At 37.6% G+C, this 25206-nt stretch overlaps 1 protein-coding gene across 2 annotated transcripts in view; it reads right to left on the reverse strand.

The window, feature by feature from the left end:
- LOC150081550 (organic cation transporter protein-like) overlaps nucleotides 1-25206 on the reverse strand; it is a 165577-nt gene that overhangs the window by 134815 nt on the left and 5556 nt on the right. For both annotated transcript variants that reach the window (XM_090380098.1, XM_090380096.1), the window contains exon 2: nucleotides 24870-24933. The gene's annotated coding sequence lies outside the window, so the exon portion shown is untranslated. The remainder of the gene's footprint in view (nucleotides 1-24869; nucleotides 24934-25206) is intronic.

Genomic DNA, 25206 nt, shown 5'->3' on the forward strand with positions numbered 1-25206 from the left:
CATCTATTCTACATCTGTCCTTTCTTAATTTGAATTTATGCCCCCTTAGGTTCGTAATCTGAACAAGTGGAAGGATCCCATCAGAATTCAGCGTGCTGAACCTATTCAAGGCCTTATACACCTCAATCAGATCACCGTGCAGGTGCCTAGTCTCCAGCCACTGCAATTTGCAGAACTTAAGCCTCTCTTGATAAGAGGATCCCTTCATTCCCCTCACCAATCTTGTTGCCCTTCTCTCTCTGCACATGCTCAAGTAAATCTACATCCTTCCTAAAATGAGGCCTCCAGACCTGTACGCAGTACTCAAGGCGTGGCCTGACCATTGCCTTATACAGAGGGATAATCACCTCCTTTTCCCTGCTAGCAAAATTCCTATATATCATTGACAAAACCCCATGACCTGCCCTGGCAGCCTGTCTGCATTGCTCAGAAAACTTCATATCTGACTGCACAATGACTCCCAGGTCTTTCTCATTTTCTACCACCTTAAGTGTAGTACCACACAGTTGGTACATTTCTCTGGAGTTACTTCTACCCATATGCAGTACTTTGCATTTGTCAAGGTTAAACTTCAGTTGCCACTTCTTAGCCCATCTGCAAATAAATTATCTAGATCCTGTTGCAGTAGCACACTGCCATTACTGTCATTAACAACCCTGCCAACCTTTGTATCATCTGCAAACTTCGACACTAAGCCTGAAAGACCTTCATCAATATCATTGATAAATATACAAAACAACAGTGGACCCAACACCAAACCCTGTGGTGTTTTATGATAATTCGTTATTTGTGATATGGGAAATATTTTCATGTTATTTTTTATTCGCAATATTAAAATTTTATCATTAAAAAATTGTATCCATTATATTTCCCTAGTTGTAAAAAAAGAATAAAAAAGTTTCGCATCTGCCAAGTACGTAGATGGTTTTATGTGAAACATGGTTCGCATTTCATTAAGATATTTTGATTTGTATATATTGATTACGAAATAAAGGAGATTTTGTATTGTAAATATTTTATTGATCATTCACAAATTTCCATATTTTCTGGAAGACAATATACATAGTGTGCATAGTATTAGGGTCAGGCGCCACTTGTGGTTTCCCACATCTGCGCCATATTTTCACTGTAAAGAATATGGTACTATTGTAAATGCCAGAAAAAGTGTTGTGTGTTGTATATGATATATTGCATTAGGTTCTGTTGTGTGTCCTGGAATTTGGCCGCAGGGCCCTTGGTGGGACTCCACGTTGCCCACACACACCACTTGGAGGTAGCCAGGCTGCCCATTATTCTGGCTTGTCTCCGCCAGGGCTTCCTGGACAGAGACAAAAAAAAAAAAAAAAAGGTAGAGTCGGGGAAGTACAGTGTACCCAAGAAAGAAGGATATAGCTAGAAATATGGAGGGTGTAGGCGATGGCATCCTCCAGATTATCAATGGAGCAATAAGCGCCATCAGGTGAAAGGGGAACCCAGGAAAGAGGATAATCAGGACACAGAAAGAGAGCTGCGTGTTAGTTGCCACTGAGGAATCAGGTGGCCCATACGCCAATTGATCCTATCCAGGTTAAGATCGGTTGGCCAGTTAGGTAAGGATCAGATGTTTGGGTTGTTCCTATTTTGTGTTGGCAATAGGGTGTTCCATCTTGTGAAGAGGGCTTGTGAAAACTTCGTAAACTTTTAACTAAAGTAAGAGACATATATTTCCTACTGCAACATATCTAAATGTCGGGGCACCTAACAATGGAATGTTAGCTGAACAGCTGCGTATGCAAAAATGTGAGACGAAATAAGAAATTGTTGACAAATCTTTGTATTGTTGCAGTCATATGACAAATACTTGCAATCATACTTACTGCAGTAGTAACTGAAGGAAGTATGATTGTAAAGTCATTCTATTCAAAAATTCCAAATTAGAACTCAAGACATCATACTGGTCACGAAAAATGCGTCATGCGCTCTAATCATACTACTAGTGAGTGTCCACACAGACTAGTGGTCTGAGCGTGGGAAGCGTCTCTGGCAGACACCTCAGATGACGTCACTTCCGTGACCTATCAGATTTACTCGGTAGGTACACCCCCCCCCCAAAGGTGTTTCACATTAAAACATTGGCAAAAGTGCAAGCCCATTGTTAAAATATTCACAGCTCACCACTGGTTTTAAGTGATGCAGAATTTGAATATAGGGAGTACAAGGTATACAGAAAGAACAGACAAGATAGACAGGGAGGAGGGGTTATGCTGTTAGTTAAGAAGCACATAAAATCTACAGCAGTGCATGAAGTTAATATGGGTGGAGAGTGCAATGTTAAGACAGTTTGGTGTGATAGAAGAACTGGGAGAAAGCAAAAATGAGAGTAAAAACCTTCCCATTTCATCCATCCATTCAATCCAAAACTTTGTATAGTCCTTCCATTTCATTAACTTCCACAACGACAGATGGAAGTTTGTTCCAGCAATCAATTACCCACTGGCTAAAGGCAAATTTCCACACATCTATTATACAACTGTACAAATAACCCTTGATTTCGCGGACTAATAGGGGAAAGGATCGTCCGAATTTTCCGAATGAATATTTAACGAAACGTTCAACTGCATAGTACCCATAGTAAACATGATTAATATAATAGGTAGTGTACACACAAGGCACATACATTACTTATAAGCAACGTAAGTAGTACAATATGTAAAATTAAAAATATACTAGAATAAATAAATAATATAACAAAAATCAAAAACTATTTTCTCTTACCTTGATGGAGATAAAACTGAGTTTGTTGTGCCTTGATCGTACAGTGGGACTCAGAATAATTTATTCTGTGTCAGTGGAGCTCCCTAGCTCCACTGAAATGGCCTGCTGTGATGAGGCAGGCAGGAGCAGCAACGGGTTTGAAGAATGTGTCCAGATTCATCTGTTTACCTCCCTTATCACAGCCTCTCTTAATGTACATAAATGGTGGTAGTGAGGCTGGATTTCACTGTTGTCTGAGAGGCTGACATACTGGATGACAAGATCAAATGCCTCTTGTACTGCTGACCTGTTTGATTTGTTAATAATTTCTTCTTCTTCATCACAGGAAGCATCCTCAACTACACCTGCTCTCACTTCATCAGCAATCTCCTTTGGTGTCAAGATCTGGTAGCACGGATCTAAATTACTTTCCTCTAGCCAGTCAGTTACGTTTTTTGGTAGGGACCACCAGAATAATACAGTCTCATCTCTATTATACACCTGGGATAACAGCAGGCCTTCCTTCTTTATCAGTCATTGAGTTGGAGTCTGAAAGGCTCGACTAAATGTGTTGCAGCAGACTCAGCTTCACCGTGCTCTTTCCTGTTACACATGCCATGGCGATTTCTAAAACATCACAGCCACAAATCATTAGCTTTGAAATTGTTAATGCCCATACGTTTAGCCAGTTTCTCAGCTGCAGTATGTAAGGTAACACCAGTAACATTCACTCCACATGATCGCTCCTGCATGTATCATTTGTAAATAGCTTCTTCTAGATCTTTATCTTTGTTAACTTTCATGTGCTTTCTGTCACACACTGAACCCATACGTTCAATATTATACTTTAATGCAGAGCTTTGGATCTTTCCTTTGGCCTTGCATGCAAATATCAGAAACAGTTTGATTTTTAACTCCATACTGCTGATAAACACTGGCCACCGAGGCACCACTCTCAAGCTTTTTACCAACACTCAAATGTACACTCTTTCTTTTAACACTTGTTTGTTTTGAAGCCATTGCTGGTCAAAAAAATGACTTGAAATAATACTAACAATGGATAAATATTGATACATAGTGCATTGTTCTCACGTTCATGGCCAGGCACAACAAAAACTATACTGCCGCTGTGCGTGCTAACTTGCGGATGTCCCATGAATTACTGTCGCTGTCCGGAAAATGGTGGTATAGTGGAATTTCGATTATTCAGAATTTTGCCCGGAAAATCCAAAATCTGGGAAACTGAGGTCTGTGAAATCGAGGGGAAACTGTATTTCCTCAATTTGAATTTATACCCTCTCAGGTGCGTAATCTGAGCAAGAGGAAGAATCCCATCAGTACTGAGCCTGCTCAAGCCATTCAAGGCCTTATACACCTCAATCAGATCACCTCGCAGGTACTTAGCCTCTACATGTTGCAATTTGCAAAAATTAAGCATTTCTTGGTAAGAAGACCCATTTGTTGCCCTCAACAATCTCATTTCCCTTCTCGTACTTGTTCTAGCAACTCAACATCCTTCCTAAAATGAGGCCTCCAGACCTGTATGCAATACTCAAAGCATGGCCTGAACCTAAGGGATAATCACCTCCTTTTCCTTACTAGAAAATTCCTGTATATCACTGACAAGGTCCCATGACCTGCTAGGGCAGCCTGTCTGCAGTGCTCAGAAAGCATCATATCTGACTGCACAATTACCCCCAGGCAGTGGGTTAGCAAGGGTAGGATTAGCAGGTACATTGTACCCCCAATGCTAAAATCTCGTATCGTGACACATTTTCGCATTAGGCAATTGGCACCTTTTTATATGAATGCACCTGCTGACAGAAAATCCTGGCTACACTACTGTCCCCCAAGTCTTTTCCATTCTCTACCACCCTAAGTGTAGTATCACACAGCTAGTACATTTCTCTGGTGTTACTGCTACGCATATGCAGTACTTAGCATTTGTCAAATTTAAACTCCACTTGCAACTTCTCAGCCAATCTGCCCAACTTTTCTAGATCATATTGCAGTAGCACACTGTCATTATTATCATTAACAAACTTGCCGACCTTCATATCATCTGCAAACTTTGACATTAAGCCTGATATATATCTTCATCAATATCACTGATAATTATACAAAACAATGGGCTCAACACCAAACCCCGAGGGACTCCACGAATAACATTAGTCTGTAAGATCTGAAAATCTTACAAAAATAAAATATTTTTTTAGACCTTGGAAGTCAGTTTTCCTTTTTGGATTCTTGCCGTTGGTAGAATAATATGGTAATAGCATCAGTTTCAATAACAAGAATTATTCATTAAGAATTGTAAAATTAAAAGGTAGTAGGAATGTAAACAGAAAAATTAGCTTTACATCCGTTAAAACTGAAAACTGTCAGAAAATACTATGGCAATACCCAGCAGGGGGTACGGTGCGACAATCAACTTAGGTTTATGAGAGGTCACGCACCGGAAACGCATTCGGCAAAACGCACACAGTAGTTTCTAAAAATAGACGCAGTGTCACATTTTGTGGTTTTTCTGAAGTGCTATAGAGACAAGCTGTGATGACACAGGAGGAGTTGTTTTGATACATTCGGCCTACATGAAAGAGCTCAACGGATGTCAACAAAGAAATAAAAAAGGAGAGGGGTATTGTGAATCACGTGCTACTGGGCCGGCGGAATAAGGGGTTTTTTCAACAAATGAAATGAGATGAAAGCGAAAGTAAATGTTAGATTGGTGAAGTCACTAGGAAATGGGCGTGACGAAATCGGCACTAAGATGTAGGAAAAAGGCAGTGAAAGTGTGGCAAGAGACAAAAAGTTGAGATTTTTTTGTGGGGTGAGAAAACATGGTTTAAGACACTAAGTTGAGTTTTGGCGGTGTGAACTAAAATGGTCTAAGAAAAAGTAAAAATTTTGTCGGTGTGAGGAAGAAGGGGAGAAATGTTTTAGTCGGTCAGAGTTGAGCAAGTGCTGACCAGTTGAAGATGAGATAGTGAGTCAGTGTGAGTAAGTTGAGGAGTTGTAGTAAAGATTAGTGTTGGGAAAAAGGAGAAGGACGAGGAAAGACCTGTGTGGAGCTATGTGGTTGTGTGGGTTGTTTTTGTGATGTTTTTTTTTAGAAATGGAAATAGTCAGCGGACACAGCAGTTAAGATTTTGGTCAGGGTAAATAAAAGAAGTGAGCAACAGTTAAAAATTGAGGGTTACGTCGTCTTGGAAATTATGTGTAGCAGCACCTGAGTTTCTGAGTGTTAGGAAGAGTAAGGAGATAAAGCCATTCCGAAACAGGAGAGGAGCATCAAGCAGGCCGAATAAAATGGAGCTGGAACCACCTCGCAGCACAATTACCAGTGCCTAATTCTTCAAGAAAAGTAAGACGTCGCCCCTGATAGAAAAAGATAAGCAGAACCTGACGGGAAAGACGGAAAGACATAGGGCAACGTCACGCCGAGTTCAATAAGTAAGTGGCTAGATTATATTAGTACCCTCATACATATATAAAGGACTGTAAGGACACTGATAATGAATTAAAAGAAATTTAAGAAAGATAATGTGAGAAATATACAAAGTACATAATGTAAGGATAGGTTAGTGAAGAATTAGTGTTGGAAGACGTTAAACAAAAGGGAATAGATAGATATACAAATTTTGTATGATAATCGTATTGTTTTAGATGATGTATAATTAAAGAAATTTTGGAAGGGAAGAATAGGAGAGACATTAGGAATAATTATATTACTGTATGTAGGCCCTGTTGTAATGTAAGGGTCCAGTAAGAGTTTAATGACCTAACGTTGTTGTTGTCATGACCAAATGGACAAACGCTAGTTTGAAAGATAATTTCAATTGTATAAGTTAACTTTGATTAGAGAAAGTCTGTCAATTATATCTCTAGGCAAGAAGAAAGTATTATATAAATCAGAGGATACGAGTATAGACACTCAAATTGATCTTCAGAGTAAGAATGATTGGTATTGAAGGTGTAACATTAACAAAATTTCCTAAAAGAGTTATTAGTATATGAAAGGAGTGAATGGAATGGAATTGATATTTCTTGTTTAATTGATGCAGTATCAAATATAGGTAAGAAGGAATGGAATAGAATTGATATTTCTTGTTTAATTGATGCAGTATTAAATATATGTAGGATGAAAGGCAAATGGAATTGATAACCCTTGTTAATAGTGTTTAAAGAATGCAGTATTAAGTATATGTAGGAAGGAATGGAAAGGATTATGATATTTCTTGTTTAATTGAGGCAGCATTAAGTATTTCTAGAATGGAATGGGATTGATATTAGCTTGTAAATGATTTTTACTAATGTATGAACATGATATATATATATACACATGTAGGTGAGACCTAATCATGTTGTCATGTGTATAAATTCAATTAATATTTGGTTTTCATTATGCTCATGTAAATATGTTTAATAAACTGATTTGTATATACAACATTTGTGTGGTTTCTTTGTTGTTCTGAGTAAAAGTCTATCCAAAGGGAATTAAACACATTAAGGAGCTTTCCCCTTGAACTTGGAATTTTCTGTAAAATAGTAGTCAGATGCGCAAGTGGGGAGGGGTTTATTACAAAAGATATAATAATATAAATAAGATAAAAAAATATAAGTATAAACATTTATTTCCCCCCCCCCACAATTGGCGAAATGCCAGCCAGAATATAATTCCCAACGGAAGGCAGTGTACCAGAATAGCAAAGAAATAAGTTAAGCCCAGTTGCTGAAACTGAGAAAAAATTCAGCTGGCGAGCCAGAATACATATCATATTGATTGAGAATTGTTGTGTAATATAAAATTGAGTATTGGTTGAAAAGGATAGATTTTATTAAGGTAAATAACTGTGGAGATAAAAGCTAAGCATTAAGTTATGATTATTTATGTGTTATTGAATTGATCATCAGGTAAATTTTCTAAGATAGAAAATTGTAGATTTAAAGAGTTAAACACTGAAGTACAGTTAATTATGAATTAGTGAATTGATCAGAGATTGAATAAGTAGATAAATGAATAGGTAAATGAATAGGTAGATAAATGAATAGATAGATAATTGAATTGAGTAGATAAATGTGAATATAAAGAGAGAAATATTGAAGTATTAGGAATATTTAAATGTAAAGGAATTGATTATTAAGCTAAGAGATGAAGCATTTTACGACAGATTAAACTTAATAGGTAAATTATATTACTATTAATAGTAAAATTAATTAAGTTGTCAATTAAATTAAAGATGGCTACTAGAAGGGCACATTCCAGTAGAGATACGGAAGGAACAGAAAATAATGGAAGGGAAGAATCAGTGGAAACCAATCCCGGTATAGAGAGCTACAGTATGAGATCTTTTAAAGTGAGTAAATTTTTTTAAGTCTTTAGGGGAGAAGCATCGGAAAGTGTGGACTACAGTACTTCCTAAGCAAACTGCTAGTGATAAGAGAAGGGCTATAACAAAAATAAAAGGGGCGAAAAAAAAGGGCACAAGGAAGGGTATGAAGGAGAATCAGGCAGAAAAAAGTTGTAGCGAGCGGTCGAAAAAATGTAAGGGAGTGAGACAAACTCCAGAAAGTGGAAGGAGAAGGTTAGGCAGAGCAGAGTTAAAATGTTAAGTTAAGATGTAGCAGGAGGTCTGTCATGTCAGTTGAGTAGCTGGTTATAGCAAGTTGAGAATGGAAACCAATGGCCCGAATAGGTGGAGCCAAGTTGAGACTGGAAACCAGTGGCCCGCAAGATGGAGCCAAGTTGAGACTGGAAACCAGTGGCCCAAAGATGGAGCCAAGAAGTTGAGAATGGAAACCAATGGCCCGAATAGGTGGAGCCAAGTTGAGACTGGAAACCAGTGGCCCGCAAGATGGAGCCAAGCTGAGACTGGATACCAGTGGCCCGAATGGAGCCAAGAAGCTGAGAATGGAAAGCAGTGGCCCGGATAGGTAGGAGCCTTGTTGAGCCCAAAAGTAGCAGCCTTGTAGAGCTGAGTCCTGGGAATGCAGTAGGGAAGAGTCCAAATGAAGACACTGGATGAAGGTTCCCCTTTTGAAGACACCTAATCATGGTATCTAAATTAAGTGAAATTTATTTTTTGAACATACTGTAGGTTAACAAAAAAAAAAAAAAAAAAAAAAAAAAACTGTAGTACGATATTAAGGGAACTCAAGGAGAAAGATCTATTCTAAATCTACTCTAAGAAGTAAGGGTTAAATCTACTCTAAGAAGTAAGGGTTAAATCTACTCTAAGGAAAATATGGTGAGTTTAAGCACTGATTTGGAATAGGGTAATGAGTGGGATAATAGTGGGACAGTGGTTATTATTAAAATGAGAAAGTCAAAATTATTTTTAGTAAGAATAGTAGTATTAAAATAAGGAGATAAAAGGTTGCATTCTCAGTGAGTTTTGTTATGATTTAATTATAAATATTTGTACATTCCAAAGGGTAATCAAAATGAGTAAGTCCTTTTGGTGTTAGAAGTTAATGAAGAGTTAATGTATATTAAGGAGTGAATAAATAGATGTAGGTGGTTAAATTCCAGGGAAAGTGATGGAGTATAGTGAAAAAATTTACACAGGTATAAATTTTTTTGGGAAAGGAGTGGCAATTGTAAGATCTGAAAATCTTACAAAAATAAAATATTTTTTTAGACCTTGGAAGTCAGTTTTCCTTTTTGGATTCTTGCCGTTGGTAGAATAATATGGTAATAGCATCAGTTTCAATAACAAGAATTATTCATTAAGAATTGTAAAATTAAAAGGTAGTAGGAATGTAAACAGAAAAATTAGCTTTACATCCGTTAAAACTGAGAACTGTCAGAAAATACTATGGCAATACCCAGCAGGGGGTACGGTGCGACAATCAACTTAGGTTTATGAGAGGTCACGCACCGGAAACGCATTCGGCAAAACGCACACAGTAGTTTCTAAAAATAGACGCAGTGTCACATTTTGTGGTTTTTCTGAAGTGCTATAGAGACAAGCTGTGATGACACAGGAGGAGTTGTTTTGATACATTCGGCCTACATGAAAGAGCTCAACGGATGTCAACAAAGAAATAAAAAAGGAGAGGGGTATTGTGAATCACGTGCTACTGGGCCGGCGGAATAAGGGGTTTTTTCAACAAATGAAATGAGATGAAAGCGAAAGTAAATGTTAGATTGGTGAAGTCACTAGGAAATGGGCGTGACGAAATCGGCACTAAGATGTAGGAAAAAGGCAGTGAAAGTGTGGCAAGAGACAAAAAGTTGAGATTTTTTTGTGGGGTGAGAAAACATGGTTTAAGACACTAAGTTGAGTTTTGGCGGTGTGAACTAAAATGGTCTAAGAAAAAGTAAAAATTTTGTCGGTGTGAGGAAGAAGGGGAGAAATGTTTTAGTCGGTCAGAGTTGAGCAAGTGCTGACCAGTTGAAGATGAGATAGTGAGTCAGTGTGAGTAAGTTGAGGAGTTGTAGTAAAGATTAGTGTTGGGAAAAAGGAGAAGGACGAGGAAAGACCTGTGTGGAGCTATGTGGTTGTGTGGGTTGTTTTTGTGATGTTTTTTTTTAGAAATGGAAATAGTCAGCGGACACAGCAGTTAAGATTTTGGTCAGGGTAAATAAAAGAAGTGAGCAACAGTTAAAAATTGAGGGTTACGTCGTCTTGGAAATTATGTGTAGCAGCACCTGAGTTTCTGAGTGTTAGGAAGAGTAAGGAGATAAAGCCATTCCGAAACAGGAGAGGAGCATCAAGCGGGCCGAATAAAATGGAGCTGGAACCACCTCGCAGCACAATTACCAGTGCCTAATTCTTCAAGAAAAGTAAGACGTCGCCCCTGATAGAAAAAGATAAGCAGAACCTGACGGGAAAGACGGAAAGACATAGGGCAACGTCACGCCGAGTTCAATAAGTAAGTGGCTAGATTATATTAGTACCCTCATACATATATAAAGGACTGTAAGGACACTGATAATGAATTAAAAGAAATTTAAGAAAGATAATGTGAGAAATATACAAAGTACATAATGTAAGGATAGGTTAGTGAAGAATTAGTGTTGGAAGACGTTAAACAAAAGGGAATAGATAGATATACAAATTTTGTATGATAATCGTATTGTTTTAGATGATGTATAATTAAAGAAATTTTGGAAGGGAAGAATAGGAGAGACATTAGGAATAATTATATTACTGTATGTAGGCCCTGTTGTAATGTAAGGGTCCAGTAAGAGTTTAATGACCTAACGTTGTTGTTGTCATGACCAAATGGACAAACGCTAGTTTGAAAGATAATTTCAATTGTATAAGTTAACTTTGATTAGAGAAAGTCTGTCAATTATATCTCTAGGCAAGAAGAAAGTATTATATAAATCAGAGGATACGAGTATAGACACTCAAATTGATCTTCAGAGTAAGAATGATTGGTATTGAAGGTGTAACATTAACAAAATTTCCTAAAAGAGTTATTAGTATATGAAAGGAGTGAATGGAATGGAATTGATATTTCTTGTTTAATTGATGCAGTATCAAATATAGGTAAGAAGGAATGGAATAGAATTGATATTTCTTGTTTAATTGATGCAGTATTAAATATATGTAGGATGAAAGGCAAATGGAATTGATAACCCTTGTTAATAGTGTTTAAAGAATGCAGTATTAAGTATATGTAGGAAGGAATGGAAAGGATTATGATATTTCTTGTTTAATTGAGGCAGCATTAAGTATTTCTAGAATGGAATGGGATTGATATTAGCTTGTAAATGATTTTTACTAATGTATGAACATGATATATATATATACACATGTAGGTGAGACCTAATCATGTTGTCATGTGTATAAATTCAATTAATATTTGGTTTTCATTATGCTCATGTAAATATGTTTAATAAACTGATTTGTATATACAACATTTGTGTGGTTTCTTTGTTGTTCTGAGTAAAAGTCTATCCAAAGGGAATTAAACACATTAAGGAGCTTTCCCCTTGAACTTGGAATTTTCTGTAAAATAGTAGTCAGATGCGCAAGTGGGGAGGGGTTTATTACAAAAGATATAATAATATAAATAAGATAAAAAAATATAAGTATAAACATTTATTTCCCCCCCCCCACAAGTCCACAAAGAGCAGTGTCCACTGATTACCACTCTCTGTCTTCTCTCACTCAACCACCTTTTATCCATTGTAGCAACTTGCCCTTAATGTCGTACTGCTCCAATTTGTACAGTAGTCTTCCATGTGCAATAGTATCAAAACCTTCTTGAAATCTAAGTGCAAAATTGCTTTTTGCATCCAGTTCCTTTGTGACAAAATTAAAGTATCCAATCAAACTGGTCAGACAAGACCAGTAACCTTCACCTTAACAAATCCATGTTGTGTCTGATGTATTACTGTAGTCTTGTGTAGATAATCATGCAATGCTTCTTTAACCAGTGACTCCATTATTTTCCCCGGAATAGAAGTTAGACTAACAGGTCTGTAATTACCCGTGTCACCCTTTCATCCCCCTCTTGTGAACTGGGGACACATTTGCACACGTCCAGTCCATGAAGACCTCCCCAGAGGCCAAGGAAGGTTTCATGGTTATAGCTAAGGGCTTGCTTTCTTCCTTTGCTGCTTCCTAGATAGATATAACTGGATAGATCCTATTCACCCCCAGGTGCCTTTCTTGTGTTCAATTTCAACGATCTCTCCTCCACTTGACTCTTCAGTTATTACAAAATTATTTAGTTCCCTGCCAGAGTTTGATAAGCTTCTGGCCTCCACTTCCCTACAGACCTCCTCATGTGTGAATGTAGATGCAAAATACTCATTCAATTACAGCTACCTCGGCAGGTTCATCAACAATCGAACCGTCAATGTCAAGTGGACCAATCTGATTCAACCCCTTCCTTCTAGAATTTACATAAGTAAAGAAGTCTTTACTGTTTTTATTTGCATTGTTTGACAAAGATTTCTCATAATCTGCCTTTGTTTGCCTAATCTCCTTTGTAACTTTATTACAGACTAGCTTATATTTACCATATACCATAGGCTTCTATGTCACCTTATAACTTATATGAATCCCATGCATTTTTCTTCTCTGCCACGAGTGTCATTAGTTCATCTAACATCCATTTAGACCTAAACCTTGAACAGTATATCTTAGCGGGTATAAAAAGTCTAGTAGGATCCATGCTTAATTCCCTGAATGATTCCCATTTAGAATTTGCTGTTGGTAATATCATCAGTTGGTCCCACTTTATAGAATTTAAAAACTGTTAGAGACCAATGTAGTAACCTTTACGAAAGCAAAAACCGTTCCCTTTACCCCTGATCATATTTACATCTTTAAGTAAATACCACACCAGTACACTGTGGTTATTTTATCTACAAATTCTTAATGCACGAATAATCACTGCTGATAATCGGGTTAAGACTATTACTCCCTCTGGTTGCCTCTCAAACATGCTGCTGTAGAAAACAATCATCCAATAAATCCACAAAAACCTTGCTAGTGTGTGTGTGTGTGTGTGTGTGTGTGTGTGTGTGTGTGTGTGTGTGTGTGTGTGTGTGACCAACCCACAAGTTCCAGTCAGTATCTGGAAAGTTAAAATCCCTTATTATAAGGCATTCTGATTTACTGGCCCACTCTATTTCACTGTACAGCTGTTAGGCCTATAACACACTTCTACTCTAATTTTTACTTTCCCAGTGATTATGTCACACCAAACTGACTGAACACTGTACAGCACTACTTCCCACCCATGTGAACTGGATGCACTGCCTTAGATTTTATGTGCTTCTTAACTGAGAGCATAACCCCACCTCCCTTCCTATCCTGTCTATCCTTTCTGTACCACTGTACTCTGTAAATTCCAGTTCTGCACTACTTATATCTTTGTGAAACCACATCGCTGATATACCAAAAATATCAGCCTTTGATGTCTTGACCACCACTTCAAATTCATCTACTATACTCCTAGTATTGGTGTATATGCATCTGTTCTTACTGTTAGTTACCCAAACACAGCCCATGTATTTACCTGATCCATGATGACTCCCCTCCCCAGTCCCTGAAATCCCTAAAGTGTTATAATCCTAATGACTCTGATGAGTACAATGAACAACGGTACAGAGAAATGAAGTGGGCCACTATATCAGAATGTTTTATAATGGGGGGGATTTTAACTTTCCAAATATTAACTGTAATTTGTGGGTTGGTCACTCACAGCCAGGCAAGAGTTTTGTGGATTTATCGGATGAATGTTTTCTACACCAGCACATTACAGAGGCAACAAGACTAGGTAATACTCTTGATTTCATAGCAGTGATAATTCATGCATGTGGGATTTGTGGGATGTAACCACCATCAAGAGTAAAGGGAATGGGTTTTGTTTTCATAAAAGTGATTACAATGGTCTCAGACAGTTTTTAAATTCTATACAGTGGGACCAACTGATGGTGTTACCACCAGCAAGTTCTAAATGGCAAACATTCAAGAAAATAATCATAGAAGCTAATAGGCTTTTCCTACCAACTAGGAAATACTCTTCAAGGAATTGGCCTAATGGATGTCACATGAACTGAATAAACGTGTGGCAGAGAATAAAAAGGTATGGGATGCATATAAATTATCAGGCAATGCAGAAGTCTATAGTAAACTAAACTGAGAGAGAGAGAGAGAGAGAGAGAGAGAGAGAGAGAGAGAGAGAGAGAGAGAGAGAGAGAGAGAGAGGGGGGGGGGGTCAAGGAAGTGAAGGCAAATTATGAGAAATCTTTGGCAAAGGATGCAATGAAACACTGTAAACACTTGAAGGAAGGGAATGAATCAAATTGGTCCTGCTCAGGTTGCTGCCAAACTGAATGAGCATTTTGCATCTTACATTCACACATGAGGAATTCTTCATGTGTGAGTGAATGAGCCAAATTCAGTGGTCTTTCATTCACATATGAATAGCGGTCATTCAATGAATGAATGATAACTATCATAAAGTTAACGTGCATTCAAATAATAACTATCATGAAGTTAATATTCACTCAAATAATAACTATCATGAAGTTATTATTCTTCACGCGCATGAACATATGAAGATTAAGAATTTTTCTGAGAAGTGGATGCCGGACGTTTATCAAACTCTAATAAGGAGCAAAATTATTTTGCTCCTTATTAGACTGAGAGCTCCTTAAACTGAGAGCAAAGTGGAAAATAAATTGTTGAAGTTAAACATAAGAGAGGCACCTGGGGTGGAAGGGAGGCAGCACACCCCTAACAGACCCTTAGAGAGGACCGGTGCTATCATTAGGCCAACTAGGCAGCAGCCTACTGTCCTCAGCCTATACTTCCCTTGGAGTCTGGGGGTGCTGACTTCATGATTTGCCTAGGGCACCAGTTGCTGACGGCTAATCTAGCGCCTGCCCTGCCCTGAGCCATAATTATGGAGCATCCTTGGATTCAGAGGAGGTCCCTGTGGACTGGTGATGTGCAAATGCATCCCCATTTCACAAAGGGGGATGAAAGGGTGACAGGAGTAATTAGAGACCTGTGAGTTTAACTTCTGTTCCAGGGAAAATAATAGAGTCAATTGGTAAAAGAAGTAATGCAGGATCATCAAGACAAGACTGCAATTATACTTCAGACACAGCATGCGTTTGTTCAGGGGAAATCGAAATCTCGTTCGACCAATTTGTTTGGATACCACGATGTGATCATAAAAGAACTCAATTCAAAAAAATAATTTTGACATCGTATGCTTGGATTTCAGAAAAGCTTTTGATACTGTTGCACATAAAAGACTGCTGCACAAATTGGAGCATCAGTACTTCATTAAGGGCAAGTTGCTGCTATTGGTAAAGGGATGGCTGAGTGTTAGAAGATAGAGGGTGGTAATCAATGGACACTGCTCTTTGTGGATTAATGTTATTAGTGAATTCTCCAGGGTTCAATACTGGGTCTATTGTTGATTTTTATATTTATCAATGATACTGATGAGCCATATGAGGCCTTAAAGTCCAAGTTTGCAGATGATACAAAGGTTGGAAGGATGGTTAATGACAGTATGTTACAGCAACAGGATCTAAAAGAGTGTTAGGCAGATGGGCAGAGAAGTGACAACTAAAGTTTAACACTGATAAATGCAAAGTAACCCATATGTCCGTTCTGATATTCCCTGTCAGAGACTTGGCAATTTGGAATCTCCTCTCTTTGATCTTCTCTGGCTTAAAATCTCTCTACCTCATTGTGTCAAATTCATCTGTTGTTTCTACCGTTCTCCCAACTTCACTAATCACTTGGAGCTCTTTGACTTCCTCTCTTTGCAACTTGACTTTCTCCAGTCCAACTTTCCTAACAGTGAGGTAATTTTCCTTGGTGATTTTAATGTTCACAACTCCAGCTGGCTTCCATTTTATAGTCACACCGACCCAGCAGGTCGACATGCTGAGGCTTTTGCAATTACTAATAACCTAGCACAGATTGTTCATTTACCTACAAGAATGCTGGACAGTCCTAATCATACAGCCAATACGTTTGATCTTTTTCTCACAAACAACTCTTCTAAGTGCACGGTCGAAGTGAGAGGTCCTTTAGGCATTTCAGATCACAACTTGGTGATTGTCTCTTCTCCAATGGAACCTTTATCTCATGGTTATTCCCAACCTTGTGTTGTTTGGCATTACAAGAATGCAAAATGGGACGACCTGCGAGACTTCTTTTCTTCTTTTCCTTGGTCGGATTACTGTTTCAAAACTTCTGATGTCAGCGTTTGCTTAGATCATGTCAGTGAAATTATTCTTGCAGGAATGGAATCCTTTATCACACACTCCACTTTAAAATCTCATCCTTTATCTAAACCTTGGTTTTCCAATAAATGTGCTAAGGCTCATCAAGAGAAGAATGTTGCATATCATAATTGGCTTGTTTCTAATTCTTCAGTTTCATTTTCTGCCTACACCAAAGCTTGCAACAATTGTAAAGCAGTTATTAATCAGTCCAAACTAGAGTGTGAACAGGCTAAGAGTAGAAAACTTGCTTCTTGCCCTAATGGTAGCCGAGCATTCTGGTCTCTTGCCAAAGCTATTGGCCGCAACTTTTGCCCATCTCTGCTCCCACCTCTGTCCAAACCAGATGGTTCTGTTGTCACTTCAGCCAAGGATAAAGCTGACCTGCTAGCATCCCATTTTTTTCCAGCTCATGTATTAATGATCTTGGTAAAACACCTCCCACCATTCCCAACACACTCCATTCAATGCCTCCTGTGGTCTTCCATCAAAAGGATATCAGAAGGATTTTGATGAATTTTGATGCTAAGAAAGCTCCAGGTTCTGATGGTATTTCTCCACTTGTTCTCAAAACCTGTGCTCCTGAACTTACTCCTATTCTTTGCCACCTTTTTTCACTTTCTTATTCCAAAGGTGTTTTTCCTTCTGCTTGGAAATTTGCTCATATCCAGCCAGTTCGTAAAAAGGGTGACAAATCCCTCCCATCCAATTATCGTCCCATTGCAATTACTTTTTTTTTTTTTTTATGAAAACCCCAAACACGAAAGGTATCAAAAACCTATAGTACTTAGTACTGTGCATGGGTTGAAGGAGAAGTATGGGGGGGGGGATGCCGGAAACTTTGCTCTAGAGACTAAACATGGGTTTCACCACTTCAAGCCTCCAATAAGCAAAGTGGTGGTATTTCACCGGTTGATGAAAGTCATCTACCACCTGAAACTTCTACTCTTTCTAAAGTAATGGAGAAATCAATTAACTGCCAACTCTTAAACTACGTAGAAACCTTCCATCTGATCAACGATCGCCAGTATGGATTCCGTTAGTGTTGATCCACTGGTGATATTCTGGCTTATGTTACCCATTTATGGACTAATTCAGTGGAAAGGTTCGGTGAAACACAAGTAGTTGCTCTTGACATCTCAAAGGCTTTTGATCGTGTTTGGCATAAATGCCTTCTAAACAAGCTTCCACCTTATGGTTTGTCAACTGTTTTTAGTAATTGGTTATCCAGTTTTCTCTCTGATTGCTCACTGAGGGTGATGGTAGATGGCTCTCTGTCTTCTAACTTCTCCACTAATGCCGGTGTCCCCCAAGGTTCAGTTCTTTCCCCCACTCTTTTCCTCTTGTATATTAATGACCTTCTTCCATTGACTGGAAATCCTATCCATAGTTTTGCCGATGATAGCACATTGCATTCAACTTTCCATTTTGAGAAACCTTGTCCTGCTCAATCAGCTTCAACTTCTCGAAAATCTGCTACCAATTCCTTAAATGCCGATCTTCAGGTAATTCTCCAGTGGGGCAAAGACAACTTAGTTGATTTCAACCCGTCTAAAACTCAGTCTTGTCTTATATCTCGCAAAAAGGATTCTTCTGCTCCTATGCTTATCTTTAGTGACACTCCGATTTCTAGGCAAAATGATATATCTCTTTTGGGGATTACCCTGACTTCTAATCTCTCTTGGCACAAGCACATTGCAAATATTGCTTCCTCTGCATCTAAAAAACTTGGTTTTCTCTTTCGCTCTCAGCGTTACTTTTCTTCCAAACAGCTGCTCACTCTGTATAAATCGCAAATCCGCCCTGCCATGGAATATTGTTCCCACATCTTGGGTGGTGCCCCCAAAACCTCAGGCGCCTCCGTAGCCAGGTGGGAAGGAGCAGCAGTGCGTAGCACACGCTTCTTGATTAGACCGGGGTTCGAGCCCTTCACCACCAAATACGGAGGATGCAGAAAGGTCAGGGAATGACCACCGCATATCCTGGAGCAATATGGCCTTAGTTGCTAATGCTCCTAAAAACCAAAGAACAACAACAACAACCCAAAACCTCTCTCAGGCTTCTTGATTCCATTCAGAAGAGGGCAAGTTAGGTTAATTAATGATTTATCTCTAACAGAGTCTCTCTCCACAAATACATATATAGTTATAGTTATTACCCAGTTTATTAACAAAAACAAATTAGGCGACACAATTAGGCGTAACGAGATCTCCCGTGTGAAGACGGACCTAACCAAATGCGGTTATCCACCCCATGTTCTAAGCAGATGCCTATTACAGGCAGAAGAACTCACATCCAACCCAAGACCTCCGAAGCAGGTCGGTATATCGTCCGCCTACATTCCGTATTATCCAGGAGTGTCAGGACACATCTCGAAGGTCCTTAGAAGCTACAACATCAAATGTGTGCAATCACCCTGCAGGAACCTACGGTCACTTGTCTCCAATGTGAAGACCACTGTCACACCTGTCTTACGCAGCAATGTGGTGTATCGTATCACCTGCAGAGACTGTAACAGTTGCTACATAGGGGAGACATCAAGACATCTCCAAGATCGCCTCACGGAACACGACAGAGCAATCCGGCTTGCCGAAACTGACCAGTCCGCGGTCGCAGAACATTTTTGGGCCACCAACCACGATCTTGACCCCAAACGCGACTTTGAGATAGTGGACCACTCACGACACTTTCACCACCGCCTATGGCTAGAGTCACTCAACATAATAAACAATCCTAAGGCATTAAATCGCCAGAAAGGCATGCGTCTACATCCCATCCTGGAAACTACTGTTTTATTGCTGGATGATCAGTGGCGTAGAAGCAGCCCACGTCCGTGCAACAACAATGATGCATGATTAACGTGCCACTTTGCTCGTTGTATTGTATTCAAAATTGGTATTAACTTGTCAGTTGACAAAGGGACACGCGTCCCGAAAGCTACTGGTTTTATCTTATTATATTTTATTAAAATTTGTTTTTGTTAATAAACTGGGTAATAACTATAAATGTATTTAACTATGGACCCCAGTACTCCAGGCTCATTCATTACCACTACCAGAGTCTCTCCACTCGCTTTCTCATAGACGTACTGTTTCTGCTGCATGCCTCTTCTACAGATACTTCCAAAAATAAAAATAAAAAAAAAAAGTAATATAACAACCATGTGATACTACAATCAGGGTAGTGGAAAGTGAAAAGGACATGGGGATAATTGTGTGGTCAGATATGAAGTTCTCTGAGTAATGTAGACAGGTTGCCAGGACAGCCCATGGGGTTTTGTCAATGATATACAGGAATATTGCTAACAGGGATAAGGAGGTGATTATGTACAAGGCCATTGTACAAGGCAATGTCAGGCCACATCTTGAGTATTGCATACAGGTCTGGAAGCCTCATTTTAGGATGTGGAGCTGCTGGAATAAGTACAGAGAAGGGCAATGAGATTGGTGTGGGGAAGCAAAGGGGCGCTCGTAACAAAGGCTTCAGTTCTGCAGATTGCCATGTCTGGAGACTGGGCACCTTCAAGGTGATCTGATTGAGGTGTTTAAGGCTTTGAATGGATTGAGAAGTTTAATGCTGATGAAATTCTTCCTCTTGCTGCTCAGACCACACACATGAGGGGGCACAAATTGAAAACGAGAAAGGGCAATTGCAGAATACATGTGTGGAAGTTTGCCTTAAGCCAGCAGGTGGTTGTTTGCTGGAACAAACATCCATCTGTTGTTGTGGAAGTTGACAGCTGTTATAAATTCAAGGTAGAACTAGACAAATGATTGGAGAGAATGAATAGGTGAAATGGGAGGTATCTGTTTTTATTTATTATTTTTTTTCTTTTTTGCTGATGCAGTATAAGCTTACTTTCTTGCATCATTTGTCAATGCTAATGCCAAACAATAGAAGGATGGGAATGAATTAACCACACTGGTCCATTAGATATAGTGGTTTTACTGTTAATTCTTTTGAGGTAAACTGAATAGATATTTTGCATCTTCATATGCACACAAAGAATATTTTTTTGGAAGGGGATGTTGCAAGTGTATCAAATTCAAACAGGGAGTTGAACAACGTTGTAATAACTGAGAAGAAATGTGGAAAATAAACATAAAAAAAGATGCCTGGAGTGGTTGGGGTCTATCCAAGTACATTAAGGGAGAATGTGTTCAGTACACCTTTAGACATAATTATGAAAGCACCCTTAGATAAAAATTGAAGGTCTTTGTCGACTGAATATGAGCAAATGTATTGCTAATTCACCAAGGGAGTTCAAAGGATGAGGATGACATGGGTAATTGCAGACCTGTTAGCTTGATTTCTTTTCCAGGAAAAATAATAGGTAATGCAGGACCATCTAGACAGGAATGCCTTATACTGCAGTCACAGCATGCATTTGTTGAGGGATAATCTTGTCTGGCCAATTTCATTGGACACTATAGCATGGTGACAAAAGGAACTTGATATAAAAAATAATCTTGACATCATATACTTAGATTTCAAAAAAGCTTTTGATACCACTGCACATAAAGGACTGCTATACAAATTGGAGTAGCTGAGTGGAAGAAGACAGTTGTTATCAATGGGCACTGCTTTTATGCAAATGTTATTAGGGGAATGAATTCTACAGGGTTCAGTGCTGAGCCCATTGTTATTTTCAGTATAATGTTTTCAGTTAACATACCAACTGTGTGGTACCATACTAGGGCAGTGGAGAATGAAAAAGATTGGTGGTAATTGTGCAGTGAGATACAAAGTTTTTTGAGCAGTGCAAACACAGCCAGGGCTGCCCATGGGAATTTGTCATTGATGTACAGGAATTTTGCCAGTACAGATAAGGAGGTGTCTATCCCATTATATAAGACAATCATTAGGCAACATATTGATTACTGCATACAGGTCTGTAAGCTTCATTTGTAGAAGGATGTGGACTGGCCATAACACTTACCTGGGAAACCCCAGTGAGCTGAAGGCCATATGATTTTGGCCATAAACACAAGTATGAGGCTGCTACTGGTTTTCCTCGGTAAGAATTTTTGACCCAGTCTGCTTCTAGATGTCGATGTGTTGGAAGTGCAGAGAGGAGCAACAAAATTAGCGAGAGGAACACAAAGGCTTCAGTTCTGTAAATTGCAGAATCTGGAGACTAGGCTCCTGTGAAGATATATAGTTGAGATGTTTATGGCTCTGTATGGATTGAGTAAACTTAATGCCAATGAAATCTTTCCTCTTGCTCAGGCTATGCATGTGAGGGGTCATAAATTCAGATTGAAGAAGGGTTGTAGGATAGATATGCAGAAGTTTGCCTTCAACCAGCTGGTAGTTGATTTCTGGAACAAACTTCCATCTGATGTTACAGAAGTAGGTAGTTTGAATAAATTCAAGGAAGAGTTAGGCTAACTGTTAGAGCGATGGCCAGGTGATATGGGAAATATTGGGACTTTTTTTTTTTTTTTTTTTTTGGCTGTGTGTACAAGCTGGCTTTTTTGGATCATTAGCCACTATTTATTCTAATATAACTGAATGTCCTGAAAGTGATGGAAAGTTTAGCAATGGTTGAGATATTCTAAAGCAAGATTTATTTCACCAATACATCAGACAAATAATGCTGCCTTGGAACACCAAAAATTGTATGGTCAGAGCCATTTTCATTTAACATAGAACACGTAATTTAAAATAGCAGGATCTAAATGACCATTCAGTAAGTTAATATTTAAATCTCAAACAACAAAATATTTATTAATGGTAAGTTCAGAATGAGAAGATAATAAATTTTGGAATTCATTCAAGAAATTATTTACTAACAATGATGGTGATCAATAAAAAGCACATACAAAGAAATTCTATTCTGACTGTTAGTTGCAACAAATTTCAATAAATTAAGAAGCAATATTAATCTCCTGATGTTGCAACAAGAGTGAATAAAAAATCATTTCCCCCCCCTTACTATCTCTTACTTTACAAAACTGGCATTGAGTATTTCATTACATTTTATATTAACTTCTAATAAAACAAAACATATCACATACTTTTTCCAAATTGCTACTAACTCCAGAAAATGAAACCAATTTTGTCTGAGTAATCTGATACTAAGTAAAAAAAATAGAAAAGGACTTATTGACAGATTCCTATTCTCTTATTTAAGTCTTGTTTAGTAATTCTCTAGATTGAATTTGACTCAGTGTTATTTGTTTCCATTAGTTAACAAAAAATTAACAAAGTAGCATCAGATTTTCAATAAATTTCAGTTAATTTTGGTAAGATCTTCTTCACAATTAATTCTTATTATGTTTATTGTGTGATCTTTCCTGATATAGATTCTGCTATTGCTTATTGAAAAACTTATGCTTTATTTTATTTATTATTATTATTTTTTTGGCATATAAACTCTGTTTATATTCTCTGTTTTGGTCTTCCAAAACAGAGAATCAATTTTTCCAATGAGATGATCATTAATTAAAGAAGATTAGGCTATAAGAATTATTTTGAAAGTAATCAACTGAAGTTACTTTTACAATTTTGGCTCTATACATCCAAGGTTTCTTAATAATATAACTCGAAAACGGTATTATAAAAGTTGATTTATTTGGAAATCTTCTGTTTTCCAGATGTAAGAATTAATAATGTTTCCTTCTTTCAAAATTAATTATAATAATAAATTTGTTTGATGTAAAAGATGGTCTTCATCAGTACAGTTTGATAACTTAAAACAAGATACTTCAATATAATTAATTAAAAACGTCTGTTTTTTTCGATCCAATTTTCCATTAACCTCCTGTAATTTTTTATCATCCTCCTTGATTTGAGAATCAATAGTTAATTCTTGCTTTGTGAAAGGTGATAATTCCTGCAAAGATTATGTCCTTTATCATTTTCTTAGTAAATTGCTGTAAAATGTCCTTGGAATCGAGTGAAATATTAGTAATAGTATTTGCCGTAGAGTGCAAGAACCATAGAGTGCAGCAAAAGCCACACGCTTTTGCTGCACTGGCAAAAAAAAAAAAAAACTCCTGCAAGTAGATACGAAAATACAAATTATATGCTTCTATCCTCACGCAGGTAACTATCTAGTTGACCTTTGAATTTATTCAAACTATCAGCCTCATCTACCTGTAAGGGCAACTTCTTCCAACAATCAAATACTCACTGGCTAAAAGAAAACTTCCTACAATCTAATGTAAACCTCAATCCCTGTAATTTGAATTTATGGCCCCTAGTTCTAGAATTCCTTATAACAGTGAGAATTCCACTTTCAATTATTTTACTAATCCCTCTCAGAGCCTTATAAACATCAATCAGGTCACCTCTGAGGTGCCTGGTTGCCAAATTAGGTAGCCCACATAATCCGAGTCTTTCCTCATGGTTCGAGTTTCCACATAATCCGAGTCTTTCTTTCTGCTGATTTCACCATTCAAATTGCCTATCTTTGGGCCCTTTCAAGAAGCTCAGTCTTTTTTCTGGTCAGAAGAAGAAAGAGATAATAATAACTAAATAAAGTTACTTTTCACATTTCATATCACATTAAACAATGTCTCTAATATCATTAAATCAAATTACATTATATAATATCTTCAATATCATCAAATCAAATTATATAAAATATCTCAGTTCAAACAATAATAAGGCTGCATTTTAAAGTCTCTGGAATTTTGACAAGGTGTGACAGAAGGAAATTCACAATGAATGCTTTGTCAATGAATTCTGCCCTGGAGATATTATTGCAAGACTCGCTGGGTAGAATTTTACACAGCGTAGCCTGTATTCATTAACCCTATGGACTGAATGCTAGACTGAATGCACTTGAATATAATGGGATGAAGGGGGATGTGTATGTTTCAGCTTTTATGAGTATATACCTTTCTTTATGTTGCAATAAACAAATTTATTAATAATAAGTATCTGAAACGATAAGATATGCAACTGGAGTTGTTGCCTCTCTATGCCTTGCCAATTGGCTTGGCCCTGGTAATATGCCAAACCTACCTTAATGAATATCATCATGCACTCATTACAGGAGATTAATTATATGATAATAATATGAAAGTCGATAAAAATCATCCAGTCAAGTATATATAAAACAAAATTAAAATAAAATTTTCTATATTATCTTAATGAGATGCACTTGCTAGAGGTATTTGTTAAAATTATGCCTATTAAAAAATTCAAGGAGGAAATGAAAGTCTTTTTGAATTTTAGTTCAGATGCATTTGACAAAATTCAGAAGAATATTGCTAAAATAAATCAAATAATATTCAATTATCATCATGTGCAATCTACTATTATATGCCTTTACAAGTGTTCAAAGATGTCTATTTTGAAACATCTTCTTTGGATGTATTTTTAAAATCACATGATAATAGACTGCATTAATTGGAATGGAAAATTTGAGTACAATGATTAAGAATTACTGAAAATTCAGACCTACCTGTTGCAAACATTGGTAATCTTGAAACAATTATCCAAGCAATCAGTGATAAGTCACAAATTATCTAAATAAAAAGAGGATTTTATATACTTTCAGATATTAAATTAAAAAGTAAACCAAGATCAGTTATTACTGTGATATTCCAAAATGAACCATGTAAAATAGTCATATGTGTGTGTGCGTTATGGGTGTTTAATGGTGCATAAGCTACACTGGCTATAGTGTGCCTGTAAAAGTCATTACAGAAGGCTAAGAAGAACAAGATAACAGCATGAAATTCTTGAATAACTCTGAAAATAGTTTACTTTAAATCTTTACTGTGGAAAGCAAAGCAAGT

The sequence above is a fragment of the Mastigoproctus giganteus genome, chromosome 8, assembly GCF_048544385.1.
Source record: "Mastigoproctus giganteus isolate SK-2022 chromosome 8, ASM4854438v1, whole genome shotgun sequence".
NCBI classification, from domain to species: Eukaryota; Metazoa; Arthropoda; class Arachnida; order Uropygi; family Thelyphonidae; genus Mastigoproctus; species Mastigoproctus giganteus.